This window comes from Carcharodon carcharias, chromosome 14 (genome assembly GCF_017639515.1).
Source record: "Carcharodon carcharias isolate sCarCar2 chromosome 14, sCarCar2.pri, whole genome shotgun sequence".
In the NCBI taxonomy this organism is placed as follows: Eukaryota; Metazoa; Chordata; class Chondrichthyes; order Lamniformes; family Lamnidae; genus Carcharodon; species Carcharodon carcharias.
Genome location: NC_054480.1, coordinates 58800478 through 58826480, shown reverse-complemented (window position 1 = coordinate 58826480; position 26003 = coordinate 58800478).

Below are 26003 nucleotides of genomic sequence, written 5' to 3'. Positions count from 1 at the left end.
TAAAAGCAAAATACTGCAGATGCTGGAAATCTGAAATAAAAACAAATATACCTTGAAAAACTCAGCAGGTCTGACAGCATCTGCGGAGAGGAATACAGTTGACGTTTCAAGTCCATATGACTCTTCACCAGAACTAAGGAAATAGAGAAATGAGGTGAAATATAAGCTGGTAGAGGGGGGTGGGATAGGTAGAGCTGGATAGGGGCCAATGATAGGTGGAGGCAAAGTGAAGAGATTGCCAAAGATGTCATAAAAAAAGGACAAAGGGGTGTTGACAGTGGTGACATTATCTAAGGAATGTGCTAATGTGTACATTAAAGGTAGCATGCAGGACAAGCTAGTGGCAGATGGCCCTAGTGGGAGTGGGGTGGGGGGTTAGGGATCAAAATGAGCTAAAAGGTGGAGTTAAAGTAATAGATCAAATAGATCAAAATAAATTTAAAAATAGGTAGGAAAAGAAAAATATATATTATTGGAAAAAGGGGGATTGGAAAAGGGGTGGGGATAGAAGAGAGAGTTCATGATCTGAAATTGTTCAACTCAATATTAAGTCCGGAAGGCTGTAAAGTGCCTAGTCAGAAGATGAGGTGCTGTTCCTCCAATTTGCATTGAGCTTCACTGGAACATTGCAGCAGGTCAAGGATGGACATGTAGACATGAGAGCAGGGTAGTCTGGGTCATGCTTGCGGACAGACCGAATGTGTTCTGCAAAGCGGTCACCCAGTCTGCATTTGGTCTCTCCAATGTAGAGGAGACCACATTGGGAGCAGCGAATGCAGTAGACTAAATTGAGGGAAGTGCAAGAGAAGCGCTGCTTCACTTGAAAGGAGTGTTTGGACCCTTGGACGGTGAGGAGAGGGGAAGTAAAGGGGCAGGTGTTGCACCTTCTGCGGTTGTATGGGAAGGTGCAGTGGGAGGGGGTTGAGGCATAGGGAGTGATGGAGGAGCAGACCAGGGTGTCCCGGAGGGAACAATCCCTGAGGAAAGCAATCGGGGGGGGGGGGTGAAGGGAAGATGTGATTGGTTGTGGCATCATGCTGGAATTGGCGGAAATGGCGGAGGATGATCCTTTGAACGCGGAGGCTGGTGGGGTGATAAGTGAGGACAAGGGGGACCCTATCATGGTTCAGTGAGGAAGAGGAAGGCCTGAGCACGGTTGCGTGGGAGATGGGCCGGACACCGTTGACGGCCCTGTCAACCACCATGGGTGAAAAACCTCGGATAAGGAAGAAGGAGGACATGTCAGAGGAACCGTTTTTGAAAGTGGCATCATCAGAACAGGTGTGACAGAGGCGAAGGAACTGAAAGAATGGGCTGGAGTCCTTACAGGAAGCAGGGTGTGAGGAGCTGTAGTCGAGGTAGCTGTGGGAGTCGGTAGGCTTGTAATAATTATTGGTGGACAGTCTATCGCCAGAAATTGAGACTGAGAAGTCAAGGAAAGGAAGGGAAGTGTCAATGATGGACCATGCGAAAATGATGGAGGGGTGGAAATTGGAAGCAAAATTAATAAATTTTCCCAGGTCCAGACGAGAATCATTCTGTTGGTAATAGCTCTTAGTGTAAAGTGGTGAACTCTATTTTGAGTCACCACTCTCTAAATGGGGGAGGCTGTGCGCTCACCCATGAGTATCAATGCAGTACTCCTGCATGGACTCCTCCATCACGGAGACCATGGCACGCACACCGTCATGGATCTCCACCAGATTCCCCCTGCACAGTCCGCTGGACGTGCTAATGGGCAACTCCAGAGGCTCATCATCAGCCTTCAACTGAGCATCATCCTGGTCCTCAGCAGTCCTCCGACTGCTGGCACCCTGGACACTCTCTGCCTCCGCCTGTGCCTCAAGTGATTGTGAAGTGCCCTCACCAACGTGCCTCGAGATACTAGCCACCACTCTAATGCCCACCAAGGTGCTGGTAATTGTGCTGGTGCCTGCTTCAAAGAGTGAGTGTGACGAAGGTGCAAATGTCCTCCGGTGTCAGGGCTGGACCTTTTTAGTCTAGAGATTGAACGTCTGCTGGTGAACCTAAAAGGGAGAAGAGGGAAGTGTCATTCGTTAAAATCATCACACTGTCACCGTGCATGCCAGGCACCCTGGTGAGATGACAGATATCCGCATTATGGTGCCCTCGTCTTCCACTGATCAATGGGGTCTCCAGGTTCGAGGCTCACATCAATGAAAAGGCTACACTAGAATGGTTGCACAATTCAAAATTATTACCTCTGTGCACTGCAATCTTACCTTCACCTGGCACTGCCGCCTCTCCACGCCCGGTTGCACTTGGGACGTGCTGGCTCTTGAGCTCTAGGGCATCTTGCTCATACTCTGAGAGGATTAGGAAGCTAGCGGGGCCTCTGCTGGTATGTTATTTCTATATTTTTTGGGTTGTCTTCTCCTGAAACAACAGTGAAGCATTAATTAGTCCACTCTGTGCCTGCAGAGTGCATTGCAGCCTGGCCAACCCCAGTTGAGGGGCACCTGGCAGGGCACATTCAAATCCTGGCCCTCGAGTAGCAAGGCACTCAGTCCAAGCAGCCAGGGTGCACCTCCTTGGCCAACTCCAGCATCATTGACAGTTGGCACTCAGACTCTAGCACCCCTGAGATCCACGGGCAGTACAGCCAGACCTTTACACTTCTGCACGCTGACACATGCCAACACGGTACTCATCCTTCTTGAACAGGGCAGGTCATTGAAGCATTTCTGGCACTGCACCCAGGAGTTCCACACCACATCATGGCTCCTCACCATTGCTGCCACCTCCTCCCATGCCCTCTTGGTGAGGTGCAGTGGCCTCCTCCTCCTATCCCTGAGGACAAGGGTGTCCCTCCTGGCAGCCACCTCCTCCAGGAGGACGGTGAGACACTCATTTGAAAAGCAGGGGGGGCCGAGACCCGACCAGCCCTCCCGCCTGATGTGTCCAGTTGCTCTCGGGTCCATAGTGCTTGCTCAGGGAACGTCCTCCATGGCAGCCTTCCATGGGCTGCCTAGGCTGCTTTTAAACCAGCTGCCGGATTGCCATTGGACCCGGCAGCTGACAGGCCCCTGCCCCTGCTCGGCCCTTCCTGGACTTTGCGGAGCCGTGTTTCATGCTGGGTGAGCCTTAATTTGCCCACCAGCGTGAAATTGCGGATAGGCCTTGAACGCGGGCAGCAGTCCGTTTGGTGACCACTCCCAGGCCCACCTGCCCGACAAAGGGAAAATCCTGCCCATTAACTCTATTTCTGTCTCCACAGATGCTGCCCGACCCGTTGATTATTTCCAGCATTATCTGGTTTTATTTCAAGTTGTATATTTACTTTGGCCACACAAGGTAGAAGCCTGCTTCATCAATGAGGTGCTGCAGATCAATGCTGTTAACGCTGAGGATTTTGAAAAGTGCTTTCCGTGATTCAGGAGGGCATCCAGCAATGAAACAAAGGATCAGCCAGATGTGGGAGGCATTTTTTCATTGGGTAGATATACTTTCTGACTTGCCATAATTAGAAACATATGCATGGGAAAGTGCCAACATGAAAGGAAAGATACTGCACATGCTAGAAATCTGACATTAAAACCGAAAATGTTGGAGCTATTCTATGTTTTATTAACCCATTTTTTCTCTTACAAGATGCTGATAATGATGGATGCTGCTCTTACAATGACAGTTCATACTAGGTGGCATCTCACATGCAGCCAGCTCTTCTCAGAAAAAATGCAGGCAAGCTGGCCATGATGTCATGGCCTTGTGTTTCAACAGATGGTAGGTGACAAGTTAGCATTCCTGCGGCCATCTGATATCGACTGACTGTGTGTGAAACCCTTGCCATGATGTAGGATCCTGCAAAATTTACTCCGTGGCTTTCCACAGAGCAACTGAAATACTACTTTGATTCTAATTCTAGGCAAAGTCAATGCTGCAGTGGGTGTAGGTGATTATTATTGTACAGACCAGAAGTTTTGGCATCCCTGGAGAACTTAACACTCCCCTTTACAGTGCCTCCCCACCCCATCCACCCCCATGATGACCTTTTTTAATGGCAAAGTGTTGTATTTGTTTCCAGCAACCATCAGTCGCAGTGCTGTGACTCCTGAAGGACACCTTCCTCAACAAAGAACATGAAAATCTGAAAGAAAACAGAAGATGTTGGTAATATTCTCTGAGTCCTATAATTGGGAAAGGCTAACTTGCTGTACCCTTTCAGCAATTTCTCAGCAGCCTTTGCTTGAGGTGCAATTTTGTAAAAAAGAACAAATGCTTAACAAAAATGTATCATTTACATAAGTTGGAACTGTCTGTGCCCGCTGGTGTCGGGCATGCTCGGCAGAGTGAGCGGGTATTATGATGGGAAAATCGGTTTCACGACATTGTGAAACCAGTTAGCGATCATCCGCTCCGTCTGTCAATGGCGGGCCGCGTTTCCCACCATCAGGCGTTGTAATACATAAGCATATTATTATAAGGCCAGCCCACCAGAATGATTCCCCAATATTAGATCATCCACTTCCGTTGGTGAGATTGAACACCAACGTCTTTCACAACAGCATATATAAAGCGTGCACTTGGTGGGCTGCGCTATGAGCAGAACTAGGAGGTGAGTGCATAGTAACATGTGGAGCGCTCGCCCGGTCACCAGTTAGACTTCAAGGCTGAGGCACGTTGGGGTGGGGGGGCAAGGGCTACCCTGTGGTTGAAGGAAGCACACAAGCACGTGCGAGTTGGTGGTAGGGTGGGCGAGGGAAGCTGCTAGTCATTAGGGAATCCCTGTGTAATGTGACCATTCCTCTGCAGCTGAGACAGTTCAGGCTAGGCCAAACTGATATGATTGGAGTCGGGCCTCTAGCTTCTCTGTCCACTCAAGCTACGCAGAGGCATCAAAGTGCCACAAAGTGCTCCAGAGCTTTTCACCTCTCGAGCACAGACTGCAAAGTAATGAACATTTTAGAGGACTGTAGGACATTTGGATGACTATGCATATTGCTAAAGCTGGCCATCGAGCAGTCACTGGTGGAGGTGCTCACAGCCCCTTGCAATGTCATCATCCCAGTTTGAACCAGTCTCCCCCATGGTTCAAGCTAACGATGCAGCCTTGCAGTGTGGTTTAGGAGAGTGCCTGTGTTGAGCTGAGAGTACAGCATGCAGCCCAGCGGGCAAAGCTGCCATCAATCAGTAGGGTGGAGTGGGTGGGGTCTCGAGCAGCCATGCGGTGCACTAAACACTGGCCATCCAAGTGGTGGCCAGCACTCTCTGGGATACGTTAAGGGGTCTTAACCAGGAGAGGTTCATAGTATACTCAAGCTAACCCACGCATCTCTCTCTTTCATCCTGCAGGAGGAGTATATCAGAATCATGGAGCCTGGTGAACTAGCCAAATGCCTCGTCGCGTACAGAGAGCAAAGATGACTAAGAAGAGAGCTATTGAGGTGCCTGGCTGTGCAGAGGGAGGAGCAGCACCCTCAGGAAGAAGGGGCAGCTGGGGCTCCTGCACACACTGCCTAAGATCCAAATTGAGCCATCACTGGTTGGCGCCTAGCAACACCCAAGGTCTATAGATGCTGCCTTTCATTCCTGCTGATGATCGAGAACCAGTGTCGCCGAAGATTGTGCATGTCTTGGGGAACTGGTTGGTCACATCTGCCAGCTACTGCAGGATTTGGGGCCACGGGGACATGGAGGGCATCCAGTGCCAGTGGCCATGAAAGTGACTGTGGTGCTCAATTTCTATGTCAGTGGCTCCATTCAAGGCTCCACGGTGACCCCTGTGGGATATCACAAACCTCCACCGACAAAGGCATCCAAGAGGTCACAGCTGCCATCTTTGCGAGGGCACACAGCTTTGTGCAATTTGCCTGGGACCAGGACAGCTAGGATGCAAGAGCGATTGGATTGGCCCAGATCTTGGGTTTCCCATAGGTGAAGTGTGTCATTTACTGTACTCATGTGGCACTCAGATCTCCATCGCAACACATGGTCAACTATGTCAACTGCAAGGACTTCCATTCACTGAAAGTGCAGCTGGTGTGTGACCACCACAAATGCATCCTGCAGGTCTGCGCATGATTTCTAGGGAGTGTTCACGACTCCTACACGCTCATTCGGTCACAGGTCTCTGATGTCTTCCAGGGTCCACAGAAGCTTCAGATCAGTTCCTTGGGAACAAGGGCTACCTGCAGAGGACATGGCTGATGACACCTGTGTGGCGGCTTCAGACTGCTGCCGAGTGATGGCATAATGAGGTCTCATGCTGTAACTTGCAACTTGGTAGAGCAGACCATCGGGATGCTGAAAATGAGGTTCCAATGCCTGTACTGGTCTGGTGGGGCCCTGCAATATACTCCATAGGTGGTGTCATGCATCGTCATCGTCTGCTGCACCCTTTTCAAGCTAGCACTGCAATGGGGATAGAAGCTGGCTGAGGAGGAGATGGAGGAGCTGGAGGTCTCCTCGGATGAGGAGGACATCAACAGGGGTGGGGGTGAGGAGGTCCTCAAAGGCGGCGATGACAGGGATGAGGCCCTCGCACTGGTCAGACAGGGCAAATGCGCTCGGGAATCTCTCATAGCTGCTGGATTTGTGGAGGATGAGGACAACTTGCAGTGTGGAGACACCACGGACCCTCACACTGCATCTATGGATGATTGACCCTAGTCTGGCTTATGGCAGCGCACACATCCTCTTTGATAATGCTCATGTCATGGAGACACAGTGGAGGCGTTAATGGTCGCTCGATTGCAGGATGATGATGATGACATGCAGTGAGGACACTCCATAGATCTTCACATAGCCTCTGAGAATGTCTATCACCTATCTGGCCAAGGGTGGCTCACTTGTGTTCTGCGATCTGCATCATATCAGAGATGCAGCCATGAAACTTTAGAAGCATCTGATCCTCTGTCCGCCTTCATTACCTGACCCCTTCAGGAGCACAGCGTCACAGATGCTGACAAAATCGGGGGGGGGGGGTTGGTGGGGGGGCAACTCCATCTTAAAAATGCTGAGAGCACACAGAGAGAATGCTGGAACTCTTTGACACCTGCCCATGACATTCTCGCAGCAATGACAAGAATCAGTAATGTTTCCAGAGAGTGTGATGCTGAACTATCACTTTGGTCTGAAGGCCGCACAAAGCACTGTGAAGAGGCCCTGGACTGAGACATCTGCCTTTATCTTGTGCAGAAAGGTTTCACATCTGAGCGACAAGAACACTGCTCATCAGAACAAGGGCCCATAGGCAGGGAGAAATTCTTGGGAGTTTATTGACAATAGTGAACAGTATTAACACTCATGCCCAGGATGTGCAACTAATTCTTCTTAACTTTCCTAACCCTACCACTTTGTCTTGATGATCCCCGGACATCCACAGCGGAGGTCTAGGCAACCTGCTGATTGTGACGCTCTGTCCATGATGGTCTTGGTGGGTGTCCTCTGGAGGGCCGAGGCTTGGAGGACCCTAGCCTGTTTCAGGGCCCTGCTGTGTGCCAGTGGCATCCCCCTTGACCTGTGGAGCAGGAGCTGCTGATGTCACTGGCAGAGGGCATTTGGATGGGCTGGACACTCCCAGAGTCACCTGGATGGATGGTCCCAGTGTGTAAACCTGCTATTCCTCCTATTTATGGGTGCCCAAGGGCCCCTGGCTGACTCCTTGAGGAGAAGGGGTAGCTAGAGTGAGATCGAGCTACCCCACACCCATCTCGCATTCACACTGTTGGAGATCAACTATGGCATCAGCGATGAAGTTGAGCCCGTGCAGCAGTGCAGGAGTAAAATCCTGGACCAAGGTCTCTCCATGGTGGCTGCCATCCTACCAGTGTTGACCTCAGTTGCATAGGCATGCCAGTTCTATCACCTCAGCCCGAAGGTGGACAGAGTCCTCCACCGTGCCTTGCAATCTGCGGAGTACAGCGGACATCTCTTCCTGAAGTTCCCGAACTTGCCTTTGCAGCTCCAGCATCTTTGACATGACTGAGTCCAGAGGCTCATCATCTGACCTGAACTCAGCAAATTTCTGGCCTCCAGCAGCCCTCCGAGTGCCGGACAGCTGGGAAGTCCCTGCCGCCACCGGCTGTGAATCAGACAGTACAATGTGCTCACCAGATGGTAATCCCAAGGCTATTGTAAAGCTAGATCCCACTGAGGTGTATGTCTCTGCACTGGTGGGGGGCATGGGGGAGCACTATGATGGGACTTCAAGGAGGGTGCCTTCAGATTTCTCTTCAGCGGTTTCTTTGGGACATGATTGGAGTCTGTGGGTCATGGACTCTATTGGCTGCTTCCCAGATTTTCCTACAGAAACAAGGGGAGATAATTAGTCATGGTATTGGCCTGTGAAACAGGATGCATTACTCACAGCATGGTTAGCTGATGGATGTTGCACTGCTGGATCCTCACTTGGTAGAGCATCGCCAACCTCACTGTCGGCACAGGACCGGTCCAGATCCTCACCGGCTAGCTGGATGACTTTGTTTGCAAAATCTGTGAGGACCTTGATTTCAGGCATTCCTCCCCCAGTCTGTGACCTCTCCCTGTTGTTGTGTGCCAGCTTGTCCTGCATGAATAGAGTGTAAGCAGGATGACTACCAGGCCGGATGATAAGTATGCCTGGCATGTTTGGGTGGTGCGTGGTCCCATGGACGGGATGAGGACAATGAAGGTGTGTGTGAGAGAATGAATGGTGATATCCCTTGAACCAGCAGTGAGTGAGGGCCCTGTGGATGTGTGATGGGTTTGTGTGTATAAGAGGTGAGCGTGATGAAAAGTGTGACTTACTCTGAAGGAATGGGGGAGATCATTCATCCTCTTGTGGCACTGGGTGGCTGTCCTCTCTTGAAAGGTGTTGGCACTGACCACTGCCACCCAAGTGGGATTAATGATGTTGCTGCCTGTCCTGTGACCAAAGCAGGGCTAGAAGACATCATGGCGGGCCTACATGACATCCAAAAGGCATTCTCGGGATGCTTCAGTTCACCTGAGGGCTGCAGTCTTCTTCCCTTTTGAGGTCATCCTGTCTTCTCTGCAGCAATCCTTGACTGGAAGCACTGAGAGGTGTGCGCACGGCTGTGCTTTAAATGTGGTGCCCGGCGTGATGAAGCAGCGAGTTGACGGTGTGTTGGTCAAATCGGAGCCTGTCTGCCATCGAAACTGTGAGCTTCCCAGAACGTATAATTAATGCGACAGGTTTGGGACATTATGGTGTGAGATGCCACCATTGTGGCCAGCGGATAGAGCGTTGTTTTACCCACCCGCTACCGCAATTAGTGCAAATCTGGGATGATTCTGCCGATAGTTTCACAAAGTTGAATAGGTACATTATGTAAGTACAGCACATTTGTTTTATAAAATGAACAATCTCTCTCAGCTGTTAGTAAGCAAACCAGACTGATGCCAGGTTGGAATACTTCTGAAATATCCTGATTTATCTGCCTTTTGTACTTCTCATCCAGCAAGTAACTGGATAAATTTGAGTCTATCGATAACACTGAATGAATATCCTTGAGCGGCCATCTCTACCAATGTAAGATAATTGACAATTATATAGCAATGAAAAGTAATTGACAATCATACCCATCTGTATAGCACTGAGAGTTATTGACAATGATCCTTATTACTTTTTATAAATTAAACACCTTCTGCGATAAAAAGACCAATTGCTGGAAGCACCCAGCAAGTTAGCATTCCTCAAGAGAAAGGATACATTAATAAAATTCATTTTCTGTTTTCTTTCAGATTTCCATTTTTCCCCCTTTTGTTAACATATTTACCTCCTGACCATATACTTTCTCCCGGCAGTCAGAACTTCTGTTTTGCAGTTGCTTTCCATTCTGTACCATTGAATGTGTTTTTTTCTTGATGAAGTAGTGCGAGAGGAGGTCCATGTGATGCATAAACAGTACATAGATCAATTGGGTTGAATGACCGATGTAAGGGTTATGACATTCTATGTTGGCCCTCAGCATTGACAATGATGTGCAGAGCCTCATTTACAAAGCTGAGGATGTTCATAATAAATGTACAAAACAGTTAGATTGGCACACTGAGTACAAAGCATAACATTAATTAATTAACAGCTGATTCAGCAATTTTAGAAAGGTTTATTGCTGATTTATTCTGATTGACTGCTTCATTGTGCCTCAGTTATAACTCACCTGACTTCCAAGAAGTGCTTTGGATAAACATATGCATTCCTTTGAGTGTACTTTAAAGAAGAAGAAAAAATCCCGTTAATTTAAGCACAGGCAGTGAGCTAATGGCAAATAAAATTCTTATGAGCTTTTACTAGAGAAGATTTTCTGTATCTAATTAGAAATTTATTTCACAATGAGCCAATTCCATCATGGGACCAGATTGGCGAAATAATGAACAAGCACAAAAGGGAAAATTAAAACAATAAATAAAAGCATTTAAATCCAATTAAGATGTACAAATAAAAGATAGCCTGCTTTATTTTATTAATAGTACACTTAGTTCAGAAGCACAAATGTGGTTTTGAAAAAAAAAACAATAGTAGCACTGGTGGTCCTAGTAATAGTTTCTGTGAGGTTCAGATACATCAGCCTGGATTATCATCATTGAGGCAGGTAGCAGGAGTTGGGAAAATTCCTACCTCAGCCCGCCCTCCTGGGGAGAAACTGCCCGCAAAGGTGGGAGCTTCATTGTCGGGGGTGTGGGTGTGGGCTGGAAATTGGCTAGCCGACTTCGGAAAGAAGCCGGAGCCAGACTCAGGAGTTGCTGGGTGCTGAGACAGGCTGTTTGAAAGGCCCACCTTGGTGTTGTGGGACTTCATCCCAGTTAAAATAAGAACGGAAAGGCCCTCCAGCCCTCACCCCTCACACTTCCTCAGCCCCCACATACTCCCCATACCCCCATAGCCCCTTATGCCTAGCTATGGCACTTACATGTTCATTGATCCACTGTACACTGTATTGAACCAATGAACCCAATAGTGACAAGATTATGTGTAAGAAAAATGTCACTTTTAAATAGGGAGCAAATAAGATAAATGCACAGTAATTAATCATCCCCAACTTCCCTTCATCACTCTTAGTCATTTTAATTATTCCTCCTGCTATCTGGATTTTGCCTGCAGTTGTCTATTGTGATACCGCACTGCACACATTTACCAAGCCTCCTTAGATAACACCTTCCAAACTGATGACCACTACCATATAGAAGAACAAGGGCAACAGATACAAGGGAACACCACCAAGTGGAAGTTCCCCTCCAAACCACTCACCACTCTGACTTGGAAATATACCACTGTTCCTTCACTGTCGCTCGGTCAAAATTCTGGAACTCCCTCCGTAACAGCACTCTGGGTGTACGTACACCACAGGGACCACAGCGGTTCAAGAAGGAAGCTCACTAGCGCCTTCTCAAGGGCAATCAGGGATGGGCAACAGATGCTGGCTTAGCCAGTGACACCCACATCCTAGGAATGAAAAAAAAGCCTCTGCATTATACTGAAAGCATCAAAATAATTTTCCAACAAGTGTAAAATTGGCACCATTTCCTGTTGCACCTTTAAGCTACAAAATGAGATATTAAGTCATGCCCACAAGTGCCAAAATGAAACATTAAGTACCCACAAGTTGTTGAGTTATATTTGCTACGAAAATGGTTTCATAATAATTTTCTAAAATCTTTGGTTTGCTGGGAGATAATTGACATGAACTGCAGCTGCATTGAACAGGGGAAAAGCAGGCACAGTGAAGAAAATTAATCAAACTGTGTTTTATTGGGAATAAGTCTCCAATGTGGAGCGTATTCTGTGAGGGGAAGGGGAACACCCAAAAACCATGGTCCATTTTGGAACCAGTGATGTAAGTAAGGAAAGGGTTGAAGTCCCTCAAGCAGTTTCTAGAGTTAGGAAAAAGATTAAAGGACAGGCCTCAAAGGCGGTAACCTCTCAATTACTCTCAGTGCTGTGTGCTAGTCAGTACCCAAATAGCAGTATAATGGAGTGAAAAGCATGGCTTGGGAAGTAGAACAGGAGGAGGGGCTTCAGGTTTCTGGGAATTGAGATCAGTTCCTGGAGCAGCAGGAAGCTGCGTAACCAGGCAGATTTGCACTTGATCAGGCTGGGATCAATGTCCATGTGAGTTGGTTAACTAGTGCTAAAGGGGAAGAGAATCAGGATGCAGTAACAGAGAAAGATAACATGTATTGAAACCTATAAATGTCATACAAAGACAGAGTAAAGAGGTGTTCAATTTCCATATATAAAAAGGGAGAATAATCCACAGGTGAAAGTTATCCCACAGAATGACCGGATTGAAAGTTCCCTTAAATAAAAGCAAAATGCTGCAGTGGCAGCAGCTGTGTAGAGAGAAACAGAATTAATGTTTCGTGCCCATATGACTTCAGAGTCCACTCTGAAGAAGAGCCAAATGAACTCGAAATGTTAACTCTGTTTCTCTCTCCACAGTTGCTGCATCTCCCAGTACTTTTGGTAACCTCCCTTTTTTGTCCTTGTAAAAGTTCCACTTGAAACAAGGAAACATGGGTGGATGGCTGCTGTGGATGCTATGGCACAATGCTTATTAGATATGATACAGACATAATGAGAGGGTTTATACGCTCTTCAGGTTCATTGATAATCCCATATGAAAGATTTGAGAAATCTTTGGGCTTCCGTGATCCACAGTTATAGACAAATCCAATATCTCCCTATCTCTAAACCTTAGCCTGTACAGGAAATGCTCAGCATAACCTGATTGTGGCTAAACTGTCTAAGATCAAGAATCACAAGTTTTCAAGCTGCTGTATATCAAACCAGAAAACAAAGGATAATTACAAGATTACTGAATAACAACAATGCATTTAAGGGAAGCTATAGGTAAATATATGAGAATGAAATGAGCAGATGGATATACAGATAGGGTTAGATGAAGCTGGGTGGAAGAGGGCTTGTGTGGAACATTAGCACTGACATAGACCACTTGGGCTGAATGGCTTGCTTCTGTGTTGTAAATTCCATGTGAAAAAGCATGAAGTAGACAGAGGAATGAAAACAAGATAGCCTGGCATGATATTGGAATGCATGTCTGTTAATGCAAGGGGTGTTACAAATAGGAGACAACATGCCACATGATATATCATCTATAATGTAGACCTGGCTTAAACATAGCCAGGGATAGGAAGTAAACATTCCTGGCTGCAATGTATTCCAGAGGGATAGAGAAGGAAATAAGAAAATGGGTGGCAATATTGATTAAGGCTAATATTACAGATCTACAGAGTGTCAATGTATTAGAAGGCTCAAAAACTAAAACTATTTGCTTCTAGTTAAGGAACAGAAAAGGAGCTTCCAGTTTGGGACCCTGCCTGCTGTTCTTAATTGGACAGTGAGCACAGAGACAACCGATTAGGAGGCCATCTCCTTGAAGATTACGCCTCCTGTCCGCTGATGACACCCACGTCAGAACATGACCCCTGCAGCAGAAAATTCAGCACAAAGCTTGACCCGTACAGCAAGAAATGAACAATGGCAGACCTTCAAGACAAAAATTGTTTGGAACCAAACTAAGTGTATTCCCATTAAAAAAAAAGAATTACAGGGTATCTACATCTAGAGATCCCTGCAAGACAAAGAAAACAGTGGTTAAAATAAAGCAGAAAAGGTTTATGACAAATGTCAAGTACTGCATGCAATAGAAAATCAGTCAGGATACAGTTAGTTCAAGGGAAATTGTAAAAGAGTAGAAAAGGGACAAAGAGATAGTATGAGAAAAGGTTAACAGGCGTCATAAGAGGGAACCCAATATATTTTGTAAACATATCAAAATAAGGATCGTTAAAGTAATGGTGAGGCTGTTTAGGTATAAAGAAAGAAATCTGCTTTAGGAGACGGGACATGATCTCAATGCTGAATGAATACCTTGCACCTGTTTTCAGAAAAGAAGAGGTTGAAGTTAATTTTGTGTTTTATCAGGAGGGAATAAAGATTTAGATAGGATAAAAACAGGTAGAAAAGAGGTCCTAATGGAGGTTGGCATCACTTAAAGTTGACAAGCCTCTTGGTCCAGATCGGATGGATCCTAGGTTGCTGAGGGAAACAAGGGAGGAGAAAACAGAAGTTTTGGACACAATCCTTTAATCCTCCTTAAATTTAGGAATCCTGCCATATATCATACATGGGAGGATTGCAAATGTTAGGCTTCTATTCAAAAAAAAGGGGGTGGGGGGGGGGGAAGAAGAAGCCTGATAAGTACATGCTGATTAGTCCAATATCAATGATGTGAAATCTTCCTGCAGTTTCTCTATAATTTTGCCTCTTTCCTCCCGAGCTCAACTTGTCCATGCTTCCTCAATCCTATTCCCAAAAAACTGCTGACCACCAAACCTCTCAGCCTCATCCCCATGATAAAGGATATTGCTAGTGGTTCTTTCTCCACTGCGACTGTCCTTCTCCCCTTCAAATCTGTCTTCATCATTCCTCAAAGAAAGCACCCTTGACCCCATTGTCCTTGCAAAATGACTGCCCCATCTCAATCCTCCTTTTTCTCTCCAAAGTCTTTAAATGTGCTGTTTTATCCTAAATCAATGTCTTTCTTTTGAAATACTCCCTGCTTGAATCCCTCTAGTCAGGTTTCCATCCCTATCATGGAGGCAAATGGCTCTTATCAAAGTCACAAATTACATCTTATGACCATGGTAAACCATTCTTTCTCAACCTTCTCAACATGTTTGCGTCTTTAACATGCTTGACCACACCATCCTACTCAAAACGCCTTTCCACCATTGTCCAGTTGGACGGAATTACACTCACCTGGTTTCATTCTCTTCTATCCAGTCAGTGCCAGAGCATTACCTGAACAGCTTCTTTTCCTACTCCCACACTATTACAGCTGGAGTCCTCTAAGGATCTAACTTGGGCTCCCTCCTAATTTCTTATCTACATTCTGTCCCTCATTGATATTGTCTGAAAACACAATTTCCAATTCCATGTGTTGCTGGCATCATCCAGCTCTACCTTGCCACTCAATCCTTCCACTGTCTCTAAATTATCAGATTTCTTGTCTGATATCCACTAATAAATAAGCAAAAATTTCCTGGAGCTAAATATTGAGAAAACGGAAACCATTGTCTTCAGACCCCACCATAAATTTTAATTTTGTTCCCTTTTGTGAAGAATTATTTGAGGCTGAACAAGACTGTCCACAATCTGTGTGTGATCTGAAGATGGGTTTCCAACTGCATAACTTCTCCACCACCAAGACCACCTACTTCCACTTTGTAACATCTTCCAAATCCATCCCTGTGTCAGTTCATCTGCTGCTGAAACCCTCATCCATGCCTTTGCTACCTCTAGACTTGACTATTCAATGCTATCCTCCCGTCTTCCAGCCTTCATAAACTTGAGCTCAATTGCTGTCCTTATCCTAGTTCACATCAAGTCCCATTCATCCATCACCCCTGTACTTGTTGACATACAACAGCTCCCTGGCAAGGTCTTAATGATAAGATTTTTATCCTTATTTTAGACTCTGCAAAGTCTTTCTTAGTAACATCTGGGGGCTTGTGCCAAAATTGAGAGAGCTGTCTCACAGACTATCAAGCAACAGCCTGGCATAGTCATCCTCACGGAATCATACCTTATAGATAATGTCCTAGACACCATCATTACCAGCCCTGGGTATGTTCTGTCCCACTGGCAGAAGTGGTGGTACAGTGGTATACAGTTGGGTGGGAGTTGTGCTAGGAGTCCTCAACATGTCAACATGTACTCCTGGCCCCATGAAGTCTCATGGCATAAGGTCAAACATGGGCAAGGAAACATCCTGCTGATTGCCATGTGCCACACCACTCCCTGCTCCCCTACAGTTGATGAATCTACTCTCCATGTTGAACACCAATTGGACGAAGCACTGAGGGTGGCAAGGGCGCAGAATATACTCTGGGTGCGGAACATCAATGTCCATCACCAAGAATGGCTCCGTAGCACCAGTATTGACCGGGCTGGTTGAGTCCTAAAGGACCTAGCTGCTAGACTGGGTCTGTGGCAGGTGGTGAGGGAGCCAACAAGAGGGAAAAATGTAACTGACCTTATCCTGACCAACCTGCCTGTCACAAATGCATCTGTCCATGACAGTATCGGTAGGAGTGACTACCACACACTCCTTGTGGAGACAAAGTCCCATCTTCACATTGAGAATACCCTCCAACCTGTTGTATGGCATTACCACCATGCTAAATGGGATAAATTTCAAATAGGTTTAGCAACTGAAGACTGGTCAAACATGAGGTGCTGTGGGCCATTAGCAGCAGCAGAATTGTACTCAAACACAATCTGTAACCTCATGGCCCAGCATATCCCCCACTCTACCATTACCACGAAGCCAGGGGATCAACCCTGGTTCAATGAAGAGTGCAGGAGGGCATGCCAGGAACAGCACCAGGCATATCTAAAAATGAGGTGTCAACCTGGAGAAGCTGCAACACAGTGCTACTTGCATGCCAAACAACATAAACAGTAAACGATAGACAGAGCTAAGCAATTCCACAACCATGGATCAGATCTAAGCTCTGCAGTCCTGCCACATCCAGTCGTGAATGGTGGTGGACAATTAAACAACTCACTGGAGGAGGAGGCTCCACAAATATCCCCATCTTCAATGATGGGGGAGCCCAGCACATCAGTGCAGAATGTAAGGCTGAAGCATTCGCAACAATTTTCAACTAAAAATGCCGAGTGGGTGATCCATCTTTGGCCTCTTCCAGAGGTCCCCAGCACACAGATGCCAGTTTTCAGCCAATTTGATTCACTCCACATGATATCAAGAAACAGTTGTAGGCACTGGATAGCGCAAAGGCTATGGGCCCTGACAATATTCTGGCAATAGTGCTGAAGGCTTGTGCTCCAGAACTTGCCGCACCCCTAGACAAGCTGTTCCAGTACAGCTAAAACACCAGCAATGTGGAAAATTGCTCAGCTATGTCCTATACACAAAAAAAAGGACAAATCCAACCCAGCTAATTAACACCTCAAGAGTCTACTCTTGATCATCAGTAAAGTGATTGAAGGGATCATCAACAGTGCTATCAAGCGGCACCTACTTAGTAATAACCTGCTCACTGGTGCTCAGTTTGGGTTCCACCAGGGCCACTCAACCCATGATCTTATTACAGCCTTGGTTCTAACATGGACAAAAGAGCTGGACTCCAGAGGTGAGGTGTGAGTGACTGCCCTTTACATCAAGGCAGCATTTGACCGAGTGTGGCATCAAGGAGCCCCAGCAAAATTGGAGTCAATGGGTATCAGCGGGAAAACTCTCTGCTGGTTGGAGTCATACCTAGCACAAAAGAAGATGGTTGTGGTTGTTGGAGGTCAAAAATGTCAGCTCCAGGATATCACTGCAGGAGTTCCTCAGGGTAGTGTCCTAGGCCCAACCATCTGGAGCTGCTTCATCAATGACCTTCCTTCCATCATAAGGTCAGAAATGGGGATGTTCGCTGATGATTGTACGATGTTCAGCACCATTCATGACTCCTCAGATATTAAAGCAGCCCATGTCCTAATGAAGCAAGACCTGGACAATATCCAGGCTTGGGCTGACAAATGGCAAGTAACACTTGCGCCTCACAAGTGTCAGCTAATGACCATCTCCAACAAGAGAGAAACTAACAATTGCCTCTTGACATTCAATGGCATTCTCATCACTGAATTCCGCCACTATCAATATCCTGATGGTTAGCATTGACCAAAACTTAATTGGACTAGCCATATAAATACTGTGGCTGCAAGAGATGCTCAAAGGCTAGGAATTCTGCGGCGAGTAACTCACCTCCTGATTCCCCAAAGCCGTCCACCATCTAGAATGCACAGGTCAGGAGTGTGATGGTATACTCTCCACTTACCTGGATAAGTGTAGTTCCAACAACACTCAAGAAGCTTGACACCATCCAGGTCAAAGCAACCCACTTGATGGGCACTCCAACCACAAACATTCACCTCCTGCACTGCTGATGCACAGTAGCAGCAGTGTGTACCATCTAGAAGATGCACTGCAGAAACTCACCAAGACTCTTTAGACAGCACCATCCAAACCCACGACCACTACCATTTAGAAGGACAAGGGCAGCAGATGCATGGGAACACCACCACCTGGAAGTTCCCCTCCAAGCTACTCACCCATTCTGATTTGGAAATATATCGCTGTTCCTTTACTGTCACTGGGTCAAAATTCTGGGACTCCCTCCCTAACAGCACTGTGGGTGTACCTACAGCAAATGGACCGCAGCAGTTCAAGAAGGCAGCTCACTGCCACGCGCTGAAGGGCATTTAGAGGTGGGCAATAAGTGCTGGCCTAGCCAGCGAAGCCAACACCCCTTGAATGAATTTAAAGAAATCCCTCTGTAGCTTCTCCATTGCATATCTCTGTGAACTCCTTCAGTTCTGCACATCTGAGATCCCCAGGCTCATGCAATTCAGGACTCTTCTGAATACTCTATTTTAATTGTCACTTTTTCCTTTTTCATTCTTTCATGGGATGTGGGTATTGCTGGCAAGGCCACCATTTGTTGCCCATCCCTCATTACCCTTGTAATGAGGGGCATGTTAGGCCATTGCAGTGACAAGTTATGAGTCAACCACATTGTTGTGGGGCCTGGAGTCACACATAGGCCTAACCAGGTAAGATGGCAGACAGTGAACCAGATGGACTTTTACAACAATAGATGATGGTTTCATGATTACCATTACTGGTATTTGTTTCATATTCCAGATTTATTCATCGAATCCAAATTCCACCAGGTTTGAACCCATGACCCCAGAGCATTAGACTGGGCCTCTGTATTACTAATTCAGTGACCATCCAGTGCTACCATGTCCCTATATTGGCAGCTGTGCTTTCAGCTGCTAGGCACTAAACTGAAATTTCTTCACTTAACTTCACCATAAACTCTCCCTTATCCTTTAAGATGCTGCTTAAAACCTGCCTCTTTGACCAAGCTTTTGACGATCTGTCCTTATGTCTCCTTATTTGGTTCAGTGACAGATGTTGTTCGATAATACTCCTGTGAGGCACCTTGGGATAAATTACTCTGTTAAAAACGCTATGTAAATGCAAGGTGTTGATGTTATTGAAAACTATTAGAGACCATTGTCAAGGACACAATTAAATCTTACTTGGAGAAGCTTGGGATAAAAAATAGTACCAGCATGGGGAATTGTATCTGAGTAACTTGACTGAGTTCTTTGATGAAGTAACTGAGAGAATTGATAAAGGTAATGTAGTTGATGTTGTATAGAATTTCAAAAGACTTATTCGGAAAATAGAAGTACGTGGGATTAATGGGAACTTGTAACTAGGGTACCTAATAGGCTGAATAATTGGAGGCAAAGGGTAGTGATGAACAGATGATATTTGACTGCAGAAATGTGTGCAATGGGATCCACCAGGGAGCATTACTAGGACCATTGTTTTTCTTGTTCTATATAAATGACCTGAGCTTAGGCAAACTGAGAATAATTTTGACGTTTGTAAATGACACAAGTCTTGACAATGTAGTAAATATTGAATGAGCTAGTAGCAGACATCAGGAAGGCATAGATGGATGAAATAGGCAGGTTAACATCACATGCAACATAATGCAGGTAAGTGTAAAAGGATGCACTTTAGTAGAAATGACAGGAAAGTCTGTATCTTAACTGCGTGGGAAGTGGGAGGGTGGGGGTAGAATTTAACAGGAATCCTGGGGTGCATACTCAAAAACTTTGAAAGTGGCAGGGTCAAGTTGATAAGCAAGTTAAGAAAGTGTATGAGATATTTGGCTTTGTAAATAGGGGCATTGAATACAAAAAACATGTATGCTAAACTTTTACGAATCACTGGTTAGTGCTCAACCAGAATCATTTAAATCCCCAGGCCCTTTAACTTTTTGAGAAAAAAATTGCAACCTGCTGTTGCTACTTGCAATTTCACTAGCTGTCTATTGACATTAGCCTGAGGGTTATTATTATAGGATTGGTGTTACATGTCTGATTCCACAACCTACTATTATCACTGTGGGGAGCCTGAAAGCTCAGTTTGATTGACAGCTCCAAGTGGTTATAAAGCCTTTGATGTGGAGTTTTGAGTACAACTGCTTGTTTTCATAAGGGATTAAGTATTTGGTGGAAATGTTTGTTTTCATTAAGGATTAAGTTCTTGAATTAATTTAAAACTATTGAATTGGCTTTTATTAACAATGGTTTTCTAAACAGTGAAGTTTGCAATAGACAGTTAGAAATATATTTTATTTCACCTCACCGTATCTACTGAGGTCTGCCCATGTTGGTGCTGGGTGAGTTGACATGGATGGTGTAAGGGCAAAGGGTGGTGGGTTTGGGGATCAAGGGTTTGCATAATGTGGCACTAAATTTGCCTTTGGGCTATAAAGAGCCATGGAAGGTGGGTAGAGGGGCACAAATTGGCATGGAGCATATGAAGGGCCATGAGGTTGGGTAGGAGGCATAGGTTGGCATGGAGGTTGAGTGAGCAGGGGCGTGGGCAGAGGGCACAGGTTGGCATTGAGGCATGAGGGGCTATAAAGGTGGGTGGGGGCCTGAGGTAGCATGTGTTGGCATGCATGGAGCATGGGGAATGTGTAAGAGGTGAGGGGTAAGTGGTAAAGGGCTGATTTTTGTTTTTTTTTTGTTTTTATTGTAACTCAGATGAAATCCTAGCGCACCAAGGCTGGCCTTTTAACAAGCCTGTCTCAGAACCCAGCAGCCCTTGTGGCTGCCTCCATACTGTTTCCAGGGACGGCAGGCCTGACCCCCGTGAGCACCCAGCCCGAGTCCCCATCTTGGGACTAAAATCCGAAGATCCAGGACACTTTCTGTCTTGTCGAATTTGTGAAGTCAGGAGTTTTCCTGACCCTGCAATCCCAACTCGGGAGCGAAAATTCAGCACTAAGTGAAAGCGAATAGAACTGCTTTCCCAAGAGAACAGCTCACCCAACTGCATTGCTGAGAAATGGCACAAATTGGCACAAATGCAACTTGAATGCCATTGTCATGATCTCCAGATAAACATTCTCATTATGACGCTGAGTGTTCTTAATTAAAGCAAACTTTGCTTTCCCAAGCACAAGGGAACTTTCATCTAGCAAGTTGAATGTTTCTCAAAAACTATATACAGGTAATGTATCAAATATACTGAATTCCATTATCTTATTAAAGTTTTTATTCTATTTTGCTGTAAACTCAATTATTGTGTTAGGAAACAGGGAAACTGCTTTCTGATGTTGATGGTTTTGTTTTATAATGCTGATACCAGCTATAATAATCCAGTAATTACCATTTAAATCCAAGGTTAGAAAGTCTCCCTCCTTCTATCTTTCAGATATGGAATATCTTACATCCCAACAAAGATACATTTCCAAAAATTCGTTTTAAACATACAAACTCCTTCCAAAAACAGTAATCTGTAATAACATTCTGTGTTAGGGAATATTTGGCTATTGTTGTCTCAACAACATGTATCAAGCATCACACATTGGATATATCACAGTGCCATGTGCACTAGTTGGAGTTTCATACATCAAATTTTCAAGATTGAGATTGCTGATTTTTTTGTTAGGTGAGGGAATAAAGAAATATGAAGCAAAGGCAAAATATTAAGCAAGAGGGAGCTGAGGTGCAGATCAGTCATGGTCTAATTGGAAGGCAGAACTGGCTTTCGGGGTCTGTGTGGCCTATTATTGTTCCTATGACCCTATGATCATGTGTGTGCATTTTTCTGCCCAATATAAACAGTGCCAAAACTCTGACCTGAATTTTACCCTCGGGGTGTGCCCGAGGTTGGTGCGCCAGAAGCAGATCCCTGTGGGACCCCACTAGTCACTGCCTGCCATTTGGAAAAAGACCCATTTATTCCTACTCTTTGTTTCCTGTCTGCCAACCAGTTTTCTATCCATCTCAATACACTATCCCCAATCCCATTGCTGTGAAGCCTTGCGCTCTATCCACCTAGCCCGCCTCATCTGTCCGGAAGTGGATGAATGTGTGGACGTGTCTAAAGATAGCAATAATCATGAGCTTGATGCAACTGTGTGCAGCTGATTGAGAAACACCTCACAGATCCCCCACTGAGCCCTGAAAAGAACTGGAGACATAGAAGTTAAGGACTACTGTGACCTTCAAGCCCGCCGGCATGGGGTGTCCGTCCACGCAGTTGGAGGAAATTTCTGGACCTATAATGTAACATTTTACTGTGTCCCTGGAAAGGTTGAGCATCCTGCGGCACTGGACCTTGGACATCTGGAGGTAGTTGGAGTGCTGCCTGAACACTCTAGACGCTGGGTAGTGGGGTCTTGGGCATGCTCTCCCACCTTGGCCTCCCTGCTAGCCCTGTACCAACTGAGCCCCCGCCTGTCCTCTTAAAGGTCTGCCCCTGGGATGCTGCCCACGCTCACCTGGCCTCCTCTCCTTCCTGCCCCACTCTTCCTCTTCAGAGGAGGTTCCACCTGTGGAATACACTATCCCCATTATATGGGATGCAGAGGAGCAGTGCCTTGAAGATGAAGGAGCACTGTGCTGCAATATTCAGAGGAACCTATCTGGGAAGACGAGGATCTGAGATGCTGAAAGGCAGGCTTAACAATCAAACGAGATGCTAAGAAACTCTGGAACAACTCTGTACTCACACAGCAAAGAACTGGCAATGACAGAGAAAGTGCTGCTGCTCCAGGGGCCTTTTATCCCACCTGTGGATGAGGAAATGATTAAAACATGAATTCTGCACACCTGTTTTTCCCGTGAGACAAGCTAAAAATTGCACGGGCAATGTAAAGTTGCAGACAATTGGCTTTTTTAATAGCTTTAATTGGCCCTTTAATTATTGGCGGGTGCTGCACTGACTCTCGTCCCTGCAATATTACACATATGCGCAATGATGTCGGGACGCTCACCCGACATCTTTTTGCACAATTTTATGTGTGTTCGGGTCAAGCGCACACCCAACCTCGGAACGCAAAACTCTGGCCTCAGGTGTTGCAACAGTGAACCCTTACAATGTACACCATGTAGCGGAATATATTACACATTGCCACATAATTCCCCTTTCTTGGAAAAGCCAAGTAAATATAAATTCTATCAGGCTGAAATTCCAAAGCTCCAAACTAACTAACATTTTATTTAACCAGATTACCTAGTTATGTATCTCATTGCTGTTTGTGGGAGCTTTATGTGCACAAATTGGCTGCTGTGCTTCCCTCCATTACAACAGTGACTAGACTTCAAATGTCTTTAACGATTGTAAAATGTCTACAGGGAAACTTAGGTGACTATAGTCCCAATATAAATGCAAGGCTTTCATCTTTGAGAGGTCTAGTGGTTTCCTCCAATAAAACATCCCCAGAAAAAGTGCCCCAAAGATCACTGTGTGCTAAACATTGCTTAATTTTACTGTGAAAAGAAGGACATCACAGGGAGCTGCCAATGACAGAAAGTATTCAGCATGATGAGGAAGAAGCCTCTTGCAACATGGAGGGTGGTAAAGGAGTAGGAGGAGTTTAACATTTACTCTTAGAACTGTTTGGCAGCAGCTCAGTGAACAATTTGGGCTCCCACACTTTAACGATCATGATCAACATCGGTCTCACTCCTTTTACTCTATAATCAACTGCATCTGTCCAAATAGCAAATCACTATTCATGTTTCCTAATATTGAAGGATCACCGTCCACTACAGGAACACCCTCTGCACATAAAGGTTTCCAATTGCATTGTGATTTTAATGCCTTATAGAGAGCCCTACAAACTATGTACACCATTGACAGTAAAGTGCTTTGGAATATTTTAAGGTTGTGAAGGATCTTTTCTTTCTTTATATCTAGTGTAATTCTTAAGTGCTCTTTTATCTACTTCAGTGTTTCTACAAAGTGCTCTTCCAGTGGCTGGAACAGCAAATGAGCAGATTGCTGTGGCTCATTTAAAGTCTCATGAGATGCTTGTGGTTGCGACTCATAGGAACTTGACTCTGAGAAGGCTTATTTACTGAGTACAACATCTCAGCATCTGCTATTAGTCTAGCCCAGCTTACTTTCCAATGCCAAGGTGGACTATGATTCCAGGGTTGCAAGGGTACAGCAATGATGTCCTTAAGAGAAATTATGCTATTTTCAATTTCCCTGTATGACTGCTCCTGCCAATATGCTGAAGATCAGCTGTCCTGCATGAAAGCAATCTCAAAACCTGTTTTCTAAGTTGAAACACTGTTCATTTGATTTCCCAGCCTGTCCAAGTGGAAGATATAGTTAAGCCTAGAACCTGTATGGCTGCAGTAAGAGCATCTTGAGAGGTGTTAGTACCTGCATTACAGATTCCTTGTAGGGAGTCCTCAACTGCAACAGCCACAGAGGCCACCAATCACTCCATGGTTGACTGCAGAGCACCAATATTGTGTTTGTGAACCACATACAAAGCAGATAGTAAATATCACCACACTATCCTGCATGTTTTTCAATCTCCCTGACAGGCAGTCCAATATTTCAGTAATTGTTTATGCTTGGTAATCATCCAATTTTTAAAAAGTGAAAACATTAAAGTCTTCATTTCTATTCTCTTTAACATAAACTGACTCTCTAGTTAGCTTTTACCTCAGCCTTCTTTGTATCTCCACCTGCTTCTGCTCACTAGTGGTGGTGAAATCTATTGTGCAGTACACTCAACCTCACTATTTAAATTGTGCAGAATGACAATTTCTGTGCTGGTAAGGGTAAGAGCAGGGTAAGAGCAAGTAACAGTACATTACGATCAATATGCTTAGGTCAAATATTGACCTAGAAAAAAGAAGAGGGACAAGGTTAGCATGTAGGTTTACTGGGAAGTACTTGCCAAATTATTGACAATCCAAAAACAAAAATTGCTGGAAAATCTCAGCAGGTCTGACATCTTCTGTGGAGAGGAAGACAGAGTTAACGTTTTGAGTCTGCATGACTCTTCATCAGAACTAAAGAGGAATAAAAATGTGATTAAATATAAGCTGCTTAAGGGGCGGTGGGACAGGTGGAGCTGGATAGAGGGCCAGTGATAGGTGGAGGCAAAGGAGAGATTGCCAAAGATGTCATAAACAAAGGTCAAAGGGGTGTTGACGGTGGTGATATTAGCTAAAGGATGTGCTAATGGTGACAGTAAGGGTAGAAAGCAGGATGAGCAAGTGACAGATGGCCCTAGTGGGGGTGGGGTGGGGGGAAGGGATCGAAATGGGCTAAAAGGTGGAGATAAAACAATGGATGGAAATAAATTTTAAAAATAATAATAGAAATAGGCGGGGGAAAGAAAAAAATATGTTAAAAATATATAATAATTATTAGAAAAAAGGGGATCAAAAAGGGGGTGAGGATGGAGGAGAGAGTTCATGATCTGAAACCTTCCGGACTCAACATTGAGTTCAACAACTTCAGATCATGAACTCTCTTAATGTCACCATTAGTACATCCTTTAGCTAATATCACCACTGTCAACACCCCTTTGACCTTTTGTTTATGACATCTTTGACAATCTCTCCTTTGCCTCTGCCTATCACTGGCCCCCTATCCAGCTCCACCTGTCCCACCCCCCTTAAACAGCTTATATTTCACCACATTTTTATTCCTCTTTAGTCCTGACGAAGAGTCATTCGGACTTAAAATGTTAACTCTGTCTTCCTCTCCACAGATGCTGTCAGATCTGCTGAGTTTTTCCAGAAATTTTTGTTTTTATTTCAGATTTCCAGCACCCACAGTATTTTACTTTAATATTGACAACACAGTACCACCTTAGGTTGTCAGTGTTTAAGTGACCGATACAATTAAGTAGAAAGAGAAAGCTTACCTTTAGGCATGCAAATGAGGGATGACCCAGAAACAGGTATGGGTCACCTGCAGACTCCTCTGTCTGGCCACTGCTTTCATTCTGCCCAGCTCCTGTCAGCTTCAAAAAAGGCAATCCAAGTGAATAAAGGGGTTTCACTATCACGTAGGGGACCTGAAGAGGCTAACATTGTGAATGGGGCATGCTGCGGGACCTTTTCAGTAAACCATGGGCCAATTAATGCAGTA